Below are 19,521 nucleotides of genomic sequence, written 5' to 3'. Positions count from 1 at the left end.
GAATAAGTCAGATTCTCTCTCGGAACAGTTGGAATTGGGAAATGTCACACAAATGGTATTTAGAAAGAATGGCCCAGAGATAGAAGGGGGCCCATGTGTGAGTCACAGCAAGCCAAAGTTATAAGAAATGAGAAACCTTGTGTGAGAAGAAGGTAGCAGGTAGAGAAAAATTGACATTGGTTATCAGTGGTGGGAAGAAATGTACACAGAGGGAAGAGGAAACAACATGTAGAGAATAAAGATCCTTGAACTTGAGCAGCTTCAGTTATTATAGATGCCTTGGATGTCCCAGACCTGAGGCCCAATACAATTGTGGGTATTGTTCTTAGATTCTCATGAAACATTTTTCTCCTTTTGCTTTACAATTAAGAAGAAAAACAGTTTGCAACATAGGGAAAGGTATCTTGCTACAAAAAAACAAAAAAACAAATAAAAGAATCTGTAAGCTCACTAAAAAGACAGGAAACTCTCAAATGTTAATGTTAACATTGGTTATCTCTAACATTGGTAATGGAATTATAATTTTTTTCCTCTTTATACTTTTGGCATTTTTCTAGTTTTCCACTATGAACATATAGTACTTTTATAATCATTTGTAAAACAAATAAACGCTATTTTAAATGGCATGTGTGTGAATATGTTCTGTTGACCTTACTGTGATAAAAACCTTCATAAATTTCACCACCAGTTTCCTTGCTGAGCAAAGACCAAGACCTTTGCTGATATGCATCTATTTCCCACAATTTTTACAATGAAATAACCAAGTGTAGTTGTTCTGGGCCAAAGTTTGTATCCAAGGTCAATAGATTTCCCCTGCTGTGACCGAGTGGATCCAACATACTTAGAATGGTCACCCACTGACTCATCCAGTAACCATTCGTGTTCTGGAACAGAAAATATGTATCATCTGAGCATGGAAGGCATCTGTTTACAGAGTAATCAGCGTCCTCTAAGAATCTTTGTTAAATAACGCTGTAGAAATAGGGCTTCACATAGGGTACTCCATGCGATGCTTTACCGGTTTCAGGCTTTGAAAGTCCTTCCCTTCAGAGTTCTTCCTCACTCCCCTCTTCCAAAGAGGAGAAGGAACCCAAAAGGAAAATCTGAAAGAGACAAACTCAAAGAGCGTACTCTACACGCAAGGGTTCAACCTCTTTCTCATGCTCCCAAAAAATGGCACCACCACCCTGCCTAGACCCAATCCCAAGTCCCCATGGTGTGACCTTGATTTTTCATCAAATACTCTTCTCTTTAGGATGAAATGGATGTAGTAGGAGCTTGAAGACAGTCTTAAACTAAAGTATGCGAGATCTTGGGTAAGACAGTGAATCCTTCCAAGCTTCAATTTCATCTTTAAAGTGAGGGGTCTGAACAAGTCATGAGGGGATCCAGAATGTTCCAGCAGCTCAAAGATCTATGCAAAAGAATGTATAAAAAGGATCAGGGCCTATCAGGGAGGACCAGATGCCATGATGCTTCCCAGAACTGCTGTCTCTGGAAATATTTGAGGCAACCTAGATGGCATTCCTCTAAACACAGATACCCTTTCCTCACCACTCAGGGTAGTGGCTTCTTATGTATCTTCCCTGTCCTTTGTCTACAGATTTGCTGTGAGAAATATATGCCTGTGACCTGAGAGTTTGCTATGTTCAGACGACCCTCCAAACTCCGAGTTTTGATCTTAACGAAAATCTTTGATATGTATTTTCAAGACACAGCTAGCAAAATAACGATCTGGTTCTAAAAGTCCTGAACTTTAAAAGGCTTCTCAAGTACCAACTCATGCTCCAAAGATAAATTTGAAAGGAGTGTAGTCAAAATGAATCATAAACATGTGGATTAAATTTCCCACAAGTACCCAACCTTTTGAAAACTGAGAAAAATATGCTTAGAGAGGAAAAAAAAAAGGGTCTTAATTCTACAAAACTCAAAATCATCTCTAAAAGAATGAGACATCTGCCAAATGCTCAAGAAAAGGGGGCAACACATCAATTTAATCTCCTTTGATCTGGTCTGCAGAGTTGGGATAATCCAAATGGCTATTTGCTGTATTTTGCAGATCCTTGGGAATGGCTGCCATCCATCATGAGGCACAACCTTGGTGTGCAACGATGGTGTCACAACAATGATGCGTGCTGAGAGCCCACCCTGGTGCCTGGTGCCCTATTCCGCTCATCAGTCCAACCCTCAGCACTCCCAGGGTCAGATAGGGTCCAGATTTCCAAATCCAAGGTCATTAGTGATGCCACAGGAAGCTGATACAGCATATTCAGGCTTTGGGGTTTTAGGAAATGCTTGCCATACCAATATCGTGGACAAAAAGAACACATTGAGAACCTTAGTGCCTACTCTCCTCAAGGTTCCAGCCACCTGAAAATCTGGGATTTTGCTGCAATTAATTTTTCTCCCTTTTTACCTATAGTCATTCCCTGAGACCTTATTCCTCCCCACCCCCAACACATACATACAAACTATCTTCATAACATTATTTTTCCCCTCCTAGCAAACCACTCCTAAGAACCTCCCAGAGTCTGTCCACATTCTCTTCAGGCACTCACTGCCAAACCTCTCCCCCCCACCCCACCCAAATCAGACTCCACCCCAATATTTCTCTGTCATTCTCTTTACCTCTTGGAAGCAGTGGACTTTTTAAACTACTGTCTACCGTTTGAACCTCTTTTCTTCCTTGGTTTCTAGGATGGGACATACTCCTGCAACTCCTCTTGTTTTTGTTCTGTTCCTGTTGCTGTTCCCCTCCTATCTCGTCCATCTCACTTCTGGGAAGAGCCCCTGATGGCCAGCACTGCCTATCCAGGAAGTCACACACTGTTCGGTCCAACTTTCAAGGGTCTCTGTCATCTTGCCTCAACTCATGTCGCCTACCTTACTAGTTAGTCTTTCCCTACTGTGGTTTGCTGCCTGACTAAACTGGACTTCTACTGCTTGCTTTCCATACCCATGGAGTTCCCATCACAGTAGGCTTATCACTAACTCCCATCAGCACTGGGCAGAAGTCCTACCAATTCACCCGATTGCCCTTAAATGCCAAGAACTTGATGTTCACTATCAGTTTTCACTCTCTCCCAACGAAGTGCTAACACCCACAAACTCCAGCACACTGCATTTGGTATTTTCTCTCAATTACAGCTCTTACCATATCCCATGTAACAGTTATTTATAACTTGTTATAACTCCCTTATCATAGAGAATGCTCCCAAGGACAAGAAACTTGACCTTTGTGTTTTTGCATCCCACCAAGAGCCACACATCGTACTTTGCACACAGTGGGTGTTCGTTGAAAGAAGAGAGTCCCTTCTGACCATTGTCCCCTCATTTGCAAGATTTGAAGGTTTAGTGAAATATGCTTTAAAGTCGCTACCAGGACTAGAGTTTAGAGTTCTACTCCAGCCATCCCTGCCACAAATGGAAGCTGGAATCCCAAGTGGGAATGCAGATTTGAAATGACGTAACAAGGTAGGAAAAAAAAATCACTGAGATTTGAGGTCCACTAATAAATACTTCATAAGGATTCCCCCTGTCTTTTCACACTGGCACAATAAAACAGGCCTCTCTAAAATTAACTGTGCTGTTTTGTTGAATGAACAACACACCCCAAGTGGACAGGGCAAGATAAGGTGAGACGGATCCCATTCCCCGCAAAAGTCACATCTCTAAATAGCCTCAAATCGATTTCCTAAGAATTAACCTATAAAAGTTGTTTTTTAAACCTTCCAGATAGACCCAGTCTATTTTATAAACACTTTCCCAGATTTATGTCTGGCCTATAAAAACCAGTCTGGGCCTTGGGTGGAGGGCAGGGAGAATCATATTTGGCTCCTGTGCCTCGGAGCTACACTATCATGCTATTCGCTACGCCAATGCTGGGGACTCTTCCTTCGAGGTAAAACTTCCTTATAAGGAGGTATTTTTTTACACTTCGATAACTAACCCCCCTTTGGAGAGCATCCAAGATGGATTGTCCATATACCTAGCTCTATAGCCAAGAGAGATATAGTGAGGTCCCCGCTTATTTAGACAAAGCTTTGATAACCAGAGTTGACGATCCTTTCTCAACCCAACGCTGATAGTGCAGCCAAAAGTCTGTGAGGAGCGGATACACTCGTAAAACATCGAGTTTGTGAGCACTTGGGAAACTGTCACCTGTAAAACTGCACAGGCGTGTCCTGCCTGAGTCATTGGAGGCCTAAGAATAAAGTTGGGATCAAAGATGGGGTAGTAAGCATAAGGACGCCCAATGAAGCCAGAGTGAGTGCAGTGTTGAGGGAAACTAAGCCTGTCCACCCCTCACCTCCCCAGTCCCTGTAGGGATCAAGCCCAGAGGACATGGAAGGGGTGGGAAGAAAGAGGAAACATAATTGATAGGACAGATACCATGTAACTGAACTCCCTTCATTGGAGACTTGTTTTTCTTATATTCTGGCCTGCCTTGTTCGTTTAGAAAGCTCTAATCAGTAACTGTTAGGAAAACCTGCTTTTTTGAAGTAGCTAAGCAGAGGGAACTTGACCCCCACAGTCAGTGGGAAATAGGGTCAAAACCAAAGCTCCATATCCAGATCCAAGTGTGCAACCTTTTCCTCTTGCCCCCTAGCCCTGGAATAGGCAGAAGAAAATAAAATAATTCAAAATTAAACTAGAATACAAAACCTCAGGAGACCAAAAATTAGTAGAAAATACTGGAAGAGAGAGACTTAGGCAGCAACAGAGGTGCACACGGCCTCCTATTCCCCATGTCCCCTCCCCACCAATGCCCTCACTGTCTTGTTCAAGTACTGAGACCATAGCTAACTCTGATTTTTCACCTGTTCTCGCCCTTAAGGAACAATCACATCATGCCCATCTCCCTGTGGGTCACAGTCCCCTCCACAAAAGACTCATTATCCCTGGGGCTTCGCCTTACCTTTCAGTATTTTCTCCAGTCTCATCCAATCCGCCAACCCTCTCAACGCGATCTCTGGAACTCCTGATCTTTAGTCAAAAGCTCTCCTGTGTCCCCAGTCTCTTCTCTGAAAGCCCTGTCTCTTCCTCACCCAGTTGAAACCTTGGCCTCCACCCAGACTGTATTGATATTTTTCCAACTCTCTCAAGTTCATTTTCCCCCTCAAATCCACATGTACTGAGACAAAAAAAAAAATAGACTAGGAATCTTCTCTTTGTCCCCTTGCCAATTTCAAAGCATTTCTACTGTTTCAAAAACCCAAACATTTATGTATCAAAAGGCATGGTAACTCTTCTACCATCCTTTCCCTGCGGTAGTTCGTTCTAGGTCTCTAATGTAAAGGATTTGCCCCAAAATACTCATAGGAAGTGTCTGGGCATAATGAGATGTGTGGGTGATTTTAATTTTCCTCTTTGTATTGACTGACCTGTTTTACTGAATATGCATTGCTTTTGTGTTCCTTCTTTATTATTTTTTTTCCTATTTCTTCTATTTATAATTTCTTCTTCCTTTAGGTTTTCTCTTTTGCTAACTTTCTGACTTGAATGATGAATTCACTCATTTTTCAATCTTTTGTGCTTTTCCTTTTATATATATCTGAATCTCACATGTTTTGGCACATATTGCAATGATTATTATGGGAGTCTAATTATTTCAGAATTTCCAATGGACTTTAACCACTCTTTGTAAATGTATTTATTTAGTTTCCAAAGAACAAGGGATTTTTATTTTTAGTTTTTAGAAAATGTGCATTGTGGTAGAGGGATATACTCTGTGTGTTATCAATTATGTGATGTGTGTAATCAGTAAACATAAGGGTCCTGTGCACTTTTAATAAAATGGGGAAGGTTGTGTCCAGGAATTTGTATTTTGACATGAAGTCATCTTTGTTAATCATGACTTAAACATTAAGTCATCTTTGTTCATCATGTTTTTCATATCTGGTATAGCCTTCCTAATATTTTGTCTTCGTTTTCATTAGTGTCTGATAGAGATATTTAACATCTTTTACTATAATTGTGAATTTGTTGCTTTTTCTTTGTAGTTTCGTCAGTTTTTTTCCTTATATATTTGAGTCGAGATCATTAGACTAGGATTGCTGTATCTCATGGATTTTTTTCATATATCATTCAGTATAATCTTCTTTATTTGCCTCAATGCATTTTGCCTTAAAATTAATTTTGTCTAAGAATATCACTAACCAAACTTCCTTTTGTTCAATGTTGTACTGGTACCTGTTATTCTTTTTTCTTCCCTTAATCTTCATGTTTTTCTTCCTCTCCTGACTTCTATTAAATGAATTAAGTGTTTTTCATTCTCCTTTTCCCCTTTAGTAGCTGGAAAATCACACGTTGGTGCGCCTAGCTGGCTCAGTCAGTTAAGTGACTGACTTCGGCTCAGGTCATGATCTCATGGTTCGTGAGTTCAAGCCCCACTTTGGGCTCTGTGCTGACAGCTCGGAGCCTGGAGCCTGCTTCGGATTCTGTGTCTCCTTCTCTCTCTGCCTTTCTACTGCTCACACTCTATCTCCCTGTCTCTCAAAAATAAACAAACATCAGAAAATTTTTAAAAAAAGAAAATCACACCTTATATTTCATTCTAGATACTTAAAATGCATGCTAAACATTAAAAAGGCAGTCAGAATCTCTATCCTCCAGGTCATGAAGTAGTTCAATTCTGACCTCGCTCCTCCCATCTGCTCCTATCTGCCATCTTCTTGTTTAGTATTTTAATTTCTCTTTAATTCCCTCTCCTCAAATTAGTCTCTCACTTATAAATGAATGTTTATCTGGAGTTATAAAATGTTCACCAATTTCTTTCCTTCCATTGTAACTCCAATCCATCTCCAATCTTCTGGGTTCAATTTTCTCCTAAATGATGAACACATTTTAGCAGTTAATTCAGGCAATGGTCAATGAGAGTTCTTTTGAAAATCTTCTCATTTGGCCCTCACTCTTGAATGATACTTTTAGCTGGGTATAGGATTCCACAATGACGGTTCTTTCCATTAGTGGACTGTAGGTATAATTACATTGTGTTCTGACATATATTGTTACTTATGAAAAGTCTGCAGTCAGTCTCATAGCTGTTCCTTTGAGAATATTCTTTAATTCTATGACTATATTTAGAATTTTTCCCTTCCCAGTGTTTTACAGTTTTACCCCAATGTATTTTTGTATAAATTACTTTTTAATCCCGCTTGGGACTCTATATATTATTTTAATCTGAAGATTTATGTTTTGTTTTGTTTTTCAAATCTGGAAAAATCTCCACCATTATTTTTTTTAAATACCACCTCTCCTCCACTCTCACTCTTTTTCCCCTTAGGAATACCTATTAAACACATGCCAAGCCATCTCATTCCAAGTGTTAACTTCTTTTTAATAATTTTTCTCTCACGCTATCTCTGTGCCCCATTCTGAGTGGTTTCCTCAGATTTGTCTTCTAAAAAGTTTTTTTTTTAATGTTTATTTATTTTTGAGAGAGACAGACACATACACAGAGTGTGACTGGGGAAGGGGCAGAGAGAAAGGGAGACACAGAACCAAAAGCAGGCTCCAGGCTCTGAGCTGTCAGCACAGAGCCTGACAAAGGGCTCAAACTCACCAACCGTGAGATCATGACCTGAGCTGAAGTCAGACACTTAACCCACCAAGCCACTCAAGCACCCCTGTCTTCTAAAGCTAATTGATCCCTTATGTTTTGGAATGCTTTTTAAGTCATTATATTCTTCACTTTTGAAGTTAATCAGTTGTTTTTCAAATATAACTGATTTGAAAAATGCCTTGGTTTTTTTATACTTCTCACTCCTCTTACTTTTAATAATTTTCAACATCTTTATTTTATAGTCTCTTTAAAAATTTCCTATCTTTTCCAAATACTATAATATTATGTCTCCTGTTTCTGTATTTGCTTTTTTTAAAAAATATGAATGCCTACTAGGTGCCAGACATTGCTCTTAGGACTTGAAATGCATTAGTAAACAGAACCAACAAAATTTCCCATCTTCATCAGACTCACGGTCTAGTGGAAGAGAGACAATATATAAGATCTGTGAAATGGATAGTATATCAGATGATGATAAAACAAAAGAAAAAATAAAGCAGGGAAGGTGGGGGATGGAATGGAGGCTACAATTTAAATAGGGCTCTCATGGAAGAGAACTGGATAAGGACAGGAACAAGAAAACAAGCCCTACAGTTGTCAGGGAGAACACTCCTGGCAGAGAAGACCATGAAGGTAAATGCCCTACAAGACTATTCCTTGCCTGTTGGAGTAAAAATTATGAGACCAGTGTCACTGGAGGATAGCGAGCCAGGTGGACAGTAGAAAGTGAGGTCAGAGGAAGGCCATACCTGGCATCAGAGCCCCTGGAAAGCCTTTGGCTTTTATCCTAAGTGATACTGGAAGCCACATGAGGGATTTGGTCAGAGGAGTGACATAATCTCATCTATAATGTTAAAGGATAACTCTGGGTGCTTTGTTGTGGTTAGACTGAAACTGGACAAGATCAGAATCAGTGAGACCAATGAGAGCTACTGCAGTAATCTAGTCAAGACATGATCATGGCTCAGACCAGGATAGTATCTATGGAGGCAGTAAGAAGGAGTCAGATTATGCATATATTTTAAAGATAGGGGTGCCTTAGTGGCTCTGTCATTTGAGCATCTGACTTTGGCTCAGGTCATGATCTTGTGGTTTGTGAGTTCAAGCCCCATGTTGGGCTCTGTGCTGACAGCTCAGAGCCTGATGCCTACTAATGATTCTGTGTCTCCCTCTCTCTTTGCCTCTCCAACAGCACTCTGTCTTTCTCTCAAAAGTAGATAAGCATCCAACTCTTGGTTTCAGCTCAGGTCATGATCCCAGGATCATGAGATTGAGTCTCAACTGGGCTCCATGCTGGGTATGGAGACTGCTTGAGATTCTCTCTCTCCCTCTGCCCTCTCCCCGACCTGCACTCTCACTCTCTCTTTCTTCTTCTCTCTCTCTCTAAAATAAAGAAAAGGAAAAGAGGAGCCAACAGAGATTTGCTGAAAAACCAGATGTGGGATGTGAGAAACACAGGGACCATTCTCTACCTACCGCATTATTCAAGGAGGACACCGAGATTTTGGCCTGAGCTGCTGAAAGGACAGAGTTACCATCTACAGAGGCAAGAAAGCCTCTAAGAAGACAAGGTTTGAGGGAAGATAGGGAGCTTGTTTTGGACACACTGTATTCATTATCCATTGTAGCATAAAAAATTGGCCCCAAATTTAGCAGCATGAACAACAAACCCTGATTATCTCTCAGGGTCTGAGGGTCAGGTATCTGACCTCAGCTTATGTGGCTGGTTCTGCCCTGGGATGGCTCACCAGATTGCATTAATCTTTGACCAGGGCTGGAGGCACGACTGGGGCTGGTTCACATGCCTGTGATGTTCATGCTGGCTATTGTTCATGAGCCCTCAGTGCCTCACTAACACGAGCTACCTGACTGTCAAGACATGGCCGCTGGCTTCCCCCAGAGCAAGAGACCCAAGAGGGGGTGCAAGACAGCAAGAGGAGCCCAAACAGAAGCCACAGGGTTTTCACAACCAGAAATGAAATGATGTGTCTCCTGCCATCCTCCATCGATCCCCCTAACTAGCCCCCAGTGTGACATGGGAGGGGCTGCCCAGGCTGCAAATGCCCGGAGCCCAGATCTTCTGGGCCATTCTGGGGGCTAGATGCCACACACATTACACCCAAAGTTCTTTTCAGATGCCTCAGTGCAGCTCTCTTGAAAGTCATCTGGATTTGAGGACCCTCTGGAGTTACGAAGAGAGAAAGGTCCAGGATGGTGACCTAAATGTGGAAGTCAGCAGCATAAAGGGAATATTTAAATAATACTGTATGATATCACCTACACAGTGGGTGGGTTTATCATTTTCTTAAGTATATACAGATTTTCCCTCATAGTATGCCATTCTTCATCATCCCCCCACCCCAACCCATGGACACTGTGACATGAACTGTGTGAAACCACCCTGACGGAGCTTATGCCCTAACCCTGGACATTCCATTCCTTCTAGAAGAGATTTTTTCTGTTAATTTCTTGGCTTAGTCTTCTCACACCAAGTGATCTTCTATCACTTATATTTACGTGGCTGTACAAGCTTCTCCAGGGGCAGCCAGAGAGGTTTGTATAAAGAAGAAGCCCCTGGAGGCTCCGGGCTCTACACAGGAAAATCCGCGCCAGCCACCTTTCAGAGGGTCCCACCCATCCCTCCTGTCCCCCGTGGGGCTCATAGTGCCTCACCATGCCTACTTAATGTTGTGGCCCAGATATATATCTTCCTTTCTGTCATCTTGTGACTTCGTCTTCTTTCTTCTAACTTGATTAGGGATTACAAAGTATCTTTTATAATCATTTATGCACAATTTTTATGCATTTGTGACACCAAAGGGATGCCTTGTCCAAGTCAGGTATATCCACCAATTTGTTCACAAAACCTTCCACACACTGTTTTTCTGTTAGGAAAATAATAATAATAATAATAATAATAATAATAATAATAATAATACATCTAGAGCTTGTTTGTAGGAGGTTTGATAAAACACTTTAGGGAGCCTGGGTGGCTCAGTAGGTTAAGCATCTGGCTCTTGATTCTGGCTCAGGTCATGATCTTGTGGTTCATGGAGTCGAGCCCCGTGTCAGGCTCTGCACTGACAATGCAGAGCCTGCTTGGGATTCTCTATTTCTCTCCCTGTCTCTCTGCCCCATCCCTGCTCTCACTCTCTCTCTCTCCCTCTCTCTTTCTCTCAAAAATAAATAAACTTTAAAAAAAACCCACTTCCTATTTCTACCTATTAAAATTCTACCACCCATGGAATTCCGAGCCCCTGCCCTAAATGCTTCCCACCCTAAAAAGAGTCATTTCAAAACCTACCTCCTCTTAATCCCTCCCTTTCATTAGTCTAGAATTCATAGTGATTCTCTACTCTGAAGTCATTAGAAACAGAAGAAAAGCCTAGCTTAAAAAAGATATTTCAGCCCTTCTGTGGAGCAAACCCTTTTGCTTTTTCTATTCAAGTCACACGTGTTAAAATTTCTTCCATAAACTATACTTCCCCAAAACTCTACCTTTTCTCACATCGCTATAAATGGTAAGAACCAAAGTTTCTTCTATCAGAGCTTTGAAGACAAAACACAATGAAGAATAGTTTAATCTTTATTCAGCTGCAAAAACTTTCTTCTTGTTGATCATTAGGGGGCAAACGATCTTTTATGTTCAAATCCTGAAAAAACTGTAAATCTACTTGGATAATTGGCCTCGACTAAGGTAAGGGAATCAAATCTCAAAGCCCATTTATGAATGGCAGTGACTAAACGTCAGGCCTGATACATACCTATGAGCTTACCTCCTGACCCAGCCAATCCTTACTTTTTAACAAAACCACCTCATTTTAAACCAGCCTCCAAGAAGGAGGCTCTGTCATCTCTGCAGAAGGTTAGGTGTGCTGGGAACCTCCTTTTGTGGTCCTAACACAGCCAGCAGCAGACATGAAGGAGGGTCCCAGAGTCTAAAGCTATATCCTGAGGCCCTCCATGCTGCAAAATACCCGGAGCATAATGAAGCTCCCACCCGCCAGGACCCCATTCCACTCCAGTGGCCTCTACCACAATCTGCCCTAGAGGGCATGCTGGTCTGCCTCCCCATTGAAGCTGGTCACTGCAGGAAGCCCAAAGCTCTCCAAGGCTTCTTCATCCCTCATGGCACCTCTACTCTGAACATCCCTTAGCCCAAACCCATCTCTCACACTTCCCCACCTCCCTCCGCTCACCCTACCCTAGCAAATTCTCTACTTTCTGAACCTTCTGAACATTCGCATCCCCTTCTTGCTGTAACTAAAGGCTGGCTTACCCCCTCGGCAAAGCTTTCCTGTGGGCTCCAAAGTGTTAACAGTCTCCTTCACAGCACTCATGCCACTTGACCTGAAGATGGGGTCATACCCTTCCTGCTCCCTCAGGCTCTTCTCAAGTCATTTTCTCTCTCTCCTCCCCAACACCCTCAGCTGAAAAGCTCGCACCTTTAGACTCTACCCCTGGGAAAGCCTCCATGCCTCAGTCTTCCACAGACTTCTAGAACTCCTGGTTATCACACCATCTAGGTGGGTGGTCCTTCCAAAACCCTGGTCTCTCATATCCTTATTCTCCTTTGCCTCCACTTGTATTGTCCTCTGCCTTTTCTCGGCCGCCCACTTTATGGCTATAGGTCCGGTTATTGCCTATAACTGCACCCACCCTCCACAATCCTAAATGCTTCTACCTGATGACTCCTTCATGACTGCCACCTACTTCCCAGTTCATTTGATGGAATTTCCCCCAAATCCAAGGACCCTGAGCCTCCACCAGGACCTCAGTCCATTCATCCGGTGAACTCTCTCTGTCCCTCACTCTGTTCTTGTCCTTACTTCCCCTTTTACCTGGCTTGGATCCTACAGTCCACCATTACAATCTCATACCTGCATATTCCCTCAACATCTTTTCTGCTTTTCTTTTTCCTCTAATTGCCCTCTTCTCCTTCTCAGATTGTTAGCCTGTGCACTTGAACGTGACTGGAAGAAAACCCATATGATGACCAGAGTCACCTTCAATTAATGATCACCTGTTTGAAGTGGGTGCTTGGTGCCGTTCGGCCACCCACCATACTTCCCTAAACCAGACATGCTCCGGGGCCCCTCAGGGACTCGTCCACATCATCACCTCTGTCTCCAAATCCTAAATAAATATTTCCCTCCATTCTCTGTGAGTGCCCTTGCTTACAATTTGTCTGACGAAATAAAAGAAACAACAACCAAATAAAAAAATCCTTCTTTACACTCTTAGCATCCCATTTCCCAAGCTACTTATGTCTGTACCTATTGAAACCTCCTTCCCTCGCCTTCCTTCCTGTTCATTATGGACTAATAATCTGTATTCCTGAATACAACTAAGCTTGATACTGGATCCTACCACTTCTCACCTACTCAAGGCTATAACTTCAACAATTCTGTCATCTCTCCCAATCATTAATTTTCCCTCTCTACTGCACTGTCCCCATCAGAATACAAAATGCTATATTATCTTCCATCTTTTAAAACAGCATCCCTCCCTTGACCCTACATTCACCATCACCAACACTTATGCTTCCCATAAAGGTAAATTCTTTTTAAGTTCATTTATTTGAGAGAGAGAGAGAGAGAGAGAGAGAGAGAACATGAGAGAGTGGGGGAGGGGCGGAGAGAGGGAGAGAGGGAATCCAAAGCAGGCTCCTCACTGTCAGTGCAGAGCCCAGTGTAGGGCTTGATTTCATAAACTGTGAGATCATGACCTGAGCCAAAATCAAAAGTCAGATGCTAAACCAATGAGCCACCCAGACACCTGACCCATAAAGGTAAATTCTTGAAGGAATTGCAGATACTGAATAAGGACAACCCCTCACCCAAGCCCTATTGACCCTGCTACAATCTGGCTTTCATCCAATTTATTCCCCCAAATGCCCATATGACAGTCACTAGCGACTCTCACATTACCAAATCCCATGGCCAGTTCCCAGGGGCTGTTGTGCTGGCCGCAGATTCTCCAACCCCATCCCCAAACACTCTCTTCACTTCGTGGAATCCACGCTCCTTGGTTCTCCCACCCTACTGGCCATGCATGTTTTATCCCCTCCACTTGTCTGCTTCTCCTCCCCAGCCTAAATGCTGCAGCACCCAGGGGCATGTCTTGGAAACTTTCTCTCCAGCTCTGTTTGCTCCCAGCTGATTTGATCCCAAGCCATGGCTTTATACACCATCATATCCAAAGATTTCCTGAACTCTAGATTCATACCTTTGAACACCTACTTGCTATCTCTACTTGGATGCCCCCAAACCATCTCAAACTCAACACATCTTAAATCAAATTCTTATTTCTATCTTAGCAATACCTTTTCTCCCAATTTCAACAAATCGCAAATCTATCCTTTCAGCCACAGAAGCCAAAAGCCTGAGCATCATCCTTCAGCCTCCTCTTGTTTCCACAGCCCACATCCTACTACCTCTACAACCCCACTGGGTCTTCCCTGAAGACGTGCCCTGAATCTGACCACCTCTCCCTCCACCTTCCATCACTCCAGCTCTAGTTCATTAATTCCCCCAGCAATGCCCCCACCTCCACCCCTGTTTCCAACCTCACCTCCTCTGTCTATATTGCAACAGAGCTGTTGGAAGAATCCTTCCAATGGCTCTCTAGTTTACTTACAGGGAAAACCCCTTGGATCCCGTTTTTGTTTCTCTGCCTCTCACTCTCTCAGCTGGCTTCCATCACTTGGACCTCCTGTTGTTTCTGGAACATGAGGAGCGTTCTCCCATTCTGGACTCTGCCTGGAAAGTGGATATATCTGCATGGCTCACTGCCTCAATTTCTTCATGTCCATAGTCAAATGTCACTTTATCAGGCCTCACCTGATCACCCATATAAAGCAGCAGCTTACCAACTACTTAACCCTTGTTATGGGTTGAATGGTGTCTCCCCAAAATAGGTTAAGTCCTAACCACCAGTGAATGTGACCTTGTTTGGAAATAGGGTCTTTGCAGACGATTGAGGGAAGAGGAGGTCACTGGGGTGGGCGCTAATCCAATCTGCAATATGACTGAAGTCCTTGGAAAGAGGGGAGATTTGGATCCAGAGACAGGAAGAGCACCACGTAGAGATTAGAGTTACACTGCCAAAAGCCACGGAAAGAACGGAAACTGGGAGGAATCCCTAGCACTGTTAGAGCAGCTGACGCTTTGTCAACCCCTCGATCTTGGACTTTTGGCCTCCAGAACTGTGAGACAATAGATTTCTGTTGTTCAAGCCACTCAGTCTGTGGTCCTTTGTGACAACAGTCCAAAGGAAAGTAATGTAATCACCCCTGATTTCTTTCTTTCTCTAGACCACACAACCATCTGATTTATATTGTATTGTATTGTATGTGTTCATTAACTGCCTTCATCATGAATTATTTCCGTATAGAAAACAGGAAGAACTATATTCTCTGAGCTAGATGGATACAGATATAGATATACAGATATATATTCTCAGGGCTGCAAAAGTTGCTGGCTATGTTCCCAGAGATTCAAAAATTGCCTACTGCCTAGGACATGCTCAATAAATATTTGTTGAATGAATAAATAAGGGAATGAATAAGTTCCTTAATCAAACTTCAACTGTCTCTATGAGGAGCCCAGCCAAGCACTGTGACTTCACTGTGAATAAGACAAGGGAAATGTGTTTGGAGACAGACACACATTCTCTCTTGTACTTCATATCCACCCCAGCCTCCATCTTTTCCTAAACTCCTTAATAATGAACCTGAGGATTCTCCCCCCAGTAGTCATGCTTTAATTATCTTTCCTTCCAGACTAGACCAATCATTTTTTTATTGTATGAAAGAGAATGAGACCCGAGAATTCTCTTGTTTTTTTGTACACTAGGTCCCAGGGCATTTGTGAGCCAATTAATCACAACGAACTTCCTTGTCATTGCTGTTAAATCTTTAACTGGCCATTCCCCAACCAAACTGCTACCCTCCCCATGCATATTCTGTGTTTAAAGCATTTTTGCTCAGTCCTTCTCCTCTCTTTATAAAAGTTTAGCTTTGCCTGCAAATTCTCCAGCCCCTTAGTTTCTTAAATCCCCACAAGATTACTGGATTAAGATTCAAAGATGAGAATCTGGTAAAAAGAAATACTCTGATATAAACTTGATGAAGAGAAACAGAAAGATTGCCAGTCTTTTTCCATAACTGTTTCTTCTCAAGTATACTGCAAGTTTGCAACTTGGTTCATACCCTCCAAAATCTCTGGGAAAATCAAATCCTAAACCTAAAAGGATTCAGGAAGCCTCAAACTTTTGGGATACCTGGCTGGTTCAGTCGGAAGAGCATGAGACTCTTGATCTCAGAGTTGTAAGTTCAAGCCCCCATGTTGAGGGTGGAGATTACTTTTTTAAAATGTTTAAAAAAATAAGTCTCAAACTTTAAAAGTCAAGACAATGAATGTCAACTACCATATCCCTGTTGTATCAGCAGGTACTTGGCGAGCCCTATGCTTATCATTTTTTTTCTTTTCCCAGCTAAGAAATCATCAAAGTATCTTTAACGTGCAAAGAAACATCCCAGTACAGACTCTGAGAAAAGTATTCCTTAGAATCCATACAAAACAGGTTCCCTCCTCCACACAGCTTTCCCAGATTGTATCTGAGGTACAGACCCCTCCCTCTGAAGTATACCAAAGCCAGTGAGTTTGAATACCTTGGACTCCATCACATCTGTTCAAGCCACCATTTTTCTTTATAGGCAGTACCACTCTTTCTAAATAATAAAAGTTTTGAAAGATGAAGCTATTATACTTTTTTTTAAAAGATTTTTTAAGCTTATTTATGTATTTTGAGGGAGAGAGAAAAAGCACGAGTCGAGGAGGGCAGAGAGTGAGAATTGCAAGCAGGCTTTGCACTATCAGTGCAGAGCCTGATACAGGGCTCGATCCCACAAACTGTGAGATCATAAGTCAAAACCAAGAGTCGCACACTTAACCGTCTGAGCCACCTGGGCACCCTGAAGTCATTATACTTTTAAATAATCTTCACAGTGCCTTTTGCAGTATGCAATAGGCTCCCCCCCAAAGATCTGGTAAGTGAACACAATAGAAGAGGCAAAATGAGGGAAGCAGATTGCCTGATCATTTTGGGGAAAAAAGAGCAAATTATGTTTCCAATTTGCAGCTGCCTGAGGGGAGATACACTCACCACTGCTATGGCACCTGCTCATTCCCCAGAATCCATTGCGTTGTTGCTTAGCACATGTCATCAGAGAAGTTAAATTCCACCACCACCAATTCTGGAAGACTCTCCAAGTTGATCTTGTGTGCTATAATGTAGCAAATGCCTAAGTTGCTCTAGTGTTATCAGAAGAAGGCTCCAATACAAAGGGACACAGCTAAGCCAAGCTGCCCAGAAGTAAGAACGACTATGGGTGAGGAATAAAAACATTCCAGGGCACCAGGACTTACCATGTGAGGGAGGGTGGTGGTTTCTAGGAGAACCAGTCCCTGGCCCTGAAGAATAAATGGCCCTCTCTCTTCATGCCTTAAGCTTCCGCCCTGTCTTTCTGGCTGATTAATGTTCCTTTTAGGAGAAAACATACCTACCAAACAAGGCAATAAAAAATTGCATTCAATAGCAGCATCACTTATAATAACCAAAAAGTGGAAACACCTGAAATGTCCACCAATAGATAAATGGATAAGAAAAATGTGGTATATACACATAACAGAATAGTACTTGCCTTAAAGAGGAAGGAAGTCCTGGGGCACCTGGGTGGCTCGGTCTGTTGAGTGTCTGACTGAGGTCATGATACATGGTTCATGGGTTCAAAACCCACAGTGGGCTCTCTGCTGTCAGTGCAGAGCGCACTTTGGATCCTCTCTCCCCCTCTCTCTACACCTCCCCACTTGTGTTCCTCATTAAAATTTTTTTTATAAATGGAAGGGAATCCTGACACCTGTTCCAACATAGATGAACTTTGAGGGCATTAGGCTGAGTGAAAATAAACCAGTCACCAAAAGTCACAAAAGGACAAACATTGCTTGATTCAATTCATATGAGGACAACTCTACCTAAAATAGTCACATTCGTAGAGACAGAAAATTGAGTGGTGGTTCCAAGGGTTTGGGAGCAGAGGGGAAGGGGGTTATTGTCTAACGGGGACAGAGTTTCAGTTTTGCAGGATGAAAAGAGCTCTGGGGGTGGACATGGACAGCAGTAATGGCTGCACAATAAGAACATACTTACCACCACTGACCTGTACGCTAAAAAATGCTGATAGGGCAGCCTGTCCTCTGAAGAGAACAGTTAAGAGGTGCCTGTGGCATGAAGGCCAGGGTTCCATGCGCCCGCAAATAGGCCAGGCCTTCGGTGCAGACATTGTTTGGGATCCAAGCTTTCCAAAGCCCAGTAGAAAACCTGGTATTCTCCCTACTTCTACCACCATTTTTCTTAGCACATTTACTGATATTGATAGCTATTCAATAACATTTATCTCTCCCTCTTAGCCTGTGACTTCCTTAAGGACAGGGGCTATTTTGTTATCTTTCTATCAGTGGTGCCTAGAAATGTGCTCAATAAATTCAATAAATGGATGGCTGGATGGGCTCCCAATCTTGAGGGTAGCTTTCTCTTGCTGAGATTACCCGCTCTGATAATGATCCTGCTTTACACAACAAGCTAACTGTTCATGTCAAAATACACATGGACTTTCCAAAAGCTGATGCCCATTAAAATGAGGAACTCCTGAGAACCCCATATCCCCTTGTCCAGGTGCAGGGGTGGTGAAGAGGTTGGCTCTAGAACACCCAGGAAGTTCTGCAACTGAACTCAAAAGGCTCCTTCCCCTACATACAGTACTTGGAACACACTGGGTATCTTTAGGATTTTAAACTCTTATTGTTTCTGAAAAGCCTCATTGTTTACCTGCCAAATCTCAAAAGGCATCGCTATTGTGCCTTAGGTTCACTGGCTTTTCTTACTTTTCTTCTTATTTCTTCTTGAGTGCAGTAGCTGAAAATGGGAATAGTATTCACCTGATGATGATGATGCAGCTAACAATGATAGTGAGCATTTATTAAGCACTTACTATATGCCAGGATTCTGCTAAGTGTTTTACATGCATTACCTCATTTACACCCCATAAAATGTAGCTACTGTTATTATCCCTACTTTATAGATGAGAAGACAGGAACAGAGAGTTAAATGATCTGTCCAAGATCATACAGCTGGTAAGGAATGGATTTTTGTCCAGTCTCGTAGGGTTGAAAAATTTTCCAAGCTAGACTTCCTAAGCCAGACAGACGGTTTCCCTAGAGCGAGCTAGTCCTTTCCAACATGTCATGTCCACCTCCTTATATAAGGGTGCACTGCAAACAACAAATACAGCAGAGATTACTGATTAAAGATGGCTGTGGAGTCATGTGTCCTGGCTTCAAGACCCGGCTCTATCACTGAGTACTCTGTTCATCTCTCAGGGATCCCATCCCCTCACCCATAAAATGAAGATTTAAATAAAAATTCATGGTAATGATTGAATGTGACAATATAGGGGAAATGCTTGGCATATAATGCACAATGATTACATGTTAATCATTAACGTTACTCTTAGCGGTAGGTGCACACCCCAGGGATGACACTGTGGACTCTGGCCAAGAGAAGCTCAGATGGACAAGCTTCCAGGACCCAGGCAGGCAGATGAAATCAAAACTCTGCTCAATAAAACACTTCAGTACTCCAGAGAGGTGAGCATCATTATTTACTAGGTTCTGATGATATAACATCTCAAAATGGGAAACCAGTTGGATTATCGCTGACTATTACATGAGAAGTCAGTCAAACAAACAGTCCCACAGTGCTGCCTCACGCCCGGGGCACCATTCTTAGACTAGAGCTTGCCTTGTAGGCGTCTATGCAAGCCACATCTGCTGGACAAACCTTTGCTCACCTTCTTCTGGGGCCCACTTGTTCCCAAAGACTGATCGCCTTGGGGA

Source organism: Suricata suricatta, chromosome 17 (genome assembly GCF_006229205.1).
Source record: "Suricata suricatta isolate VVHF042 chromosome 17, meerkat_22Aug2017_6uvM2_HiC, whole genome shotgun sequence".
Taxonomy (NCBI): Eukaryota; Metazoa; Chordata; class Mammalia; order Carnivora; family Herpestidae; genus Suricata; species Suricata suricatta.
Note: the sequence above shows the minus strand (reverse complement) of the source record.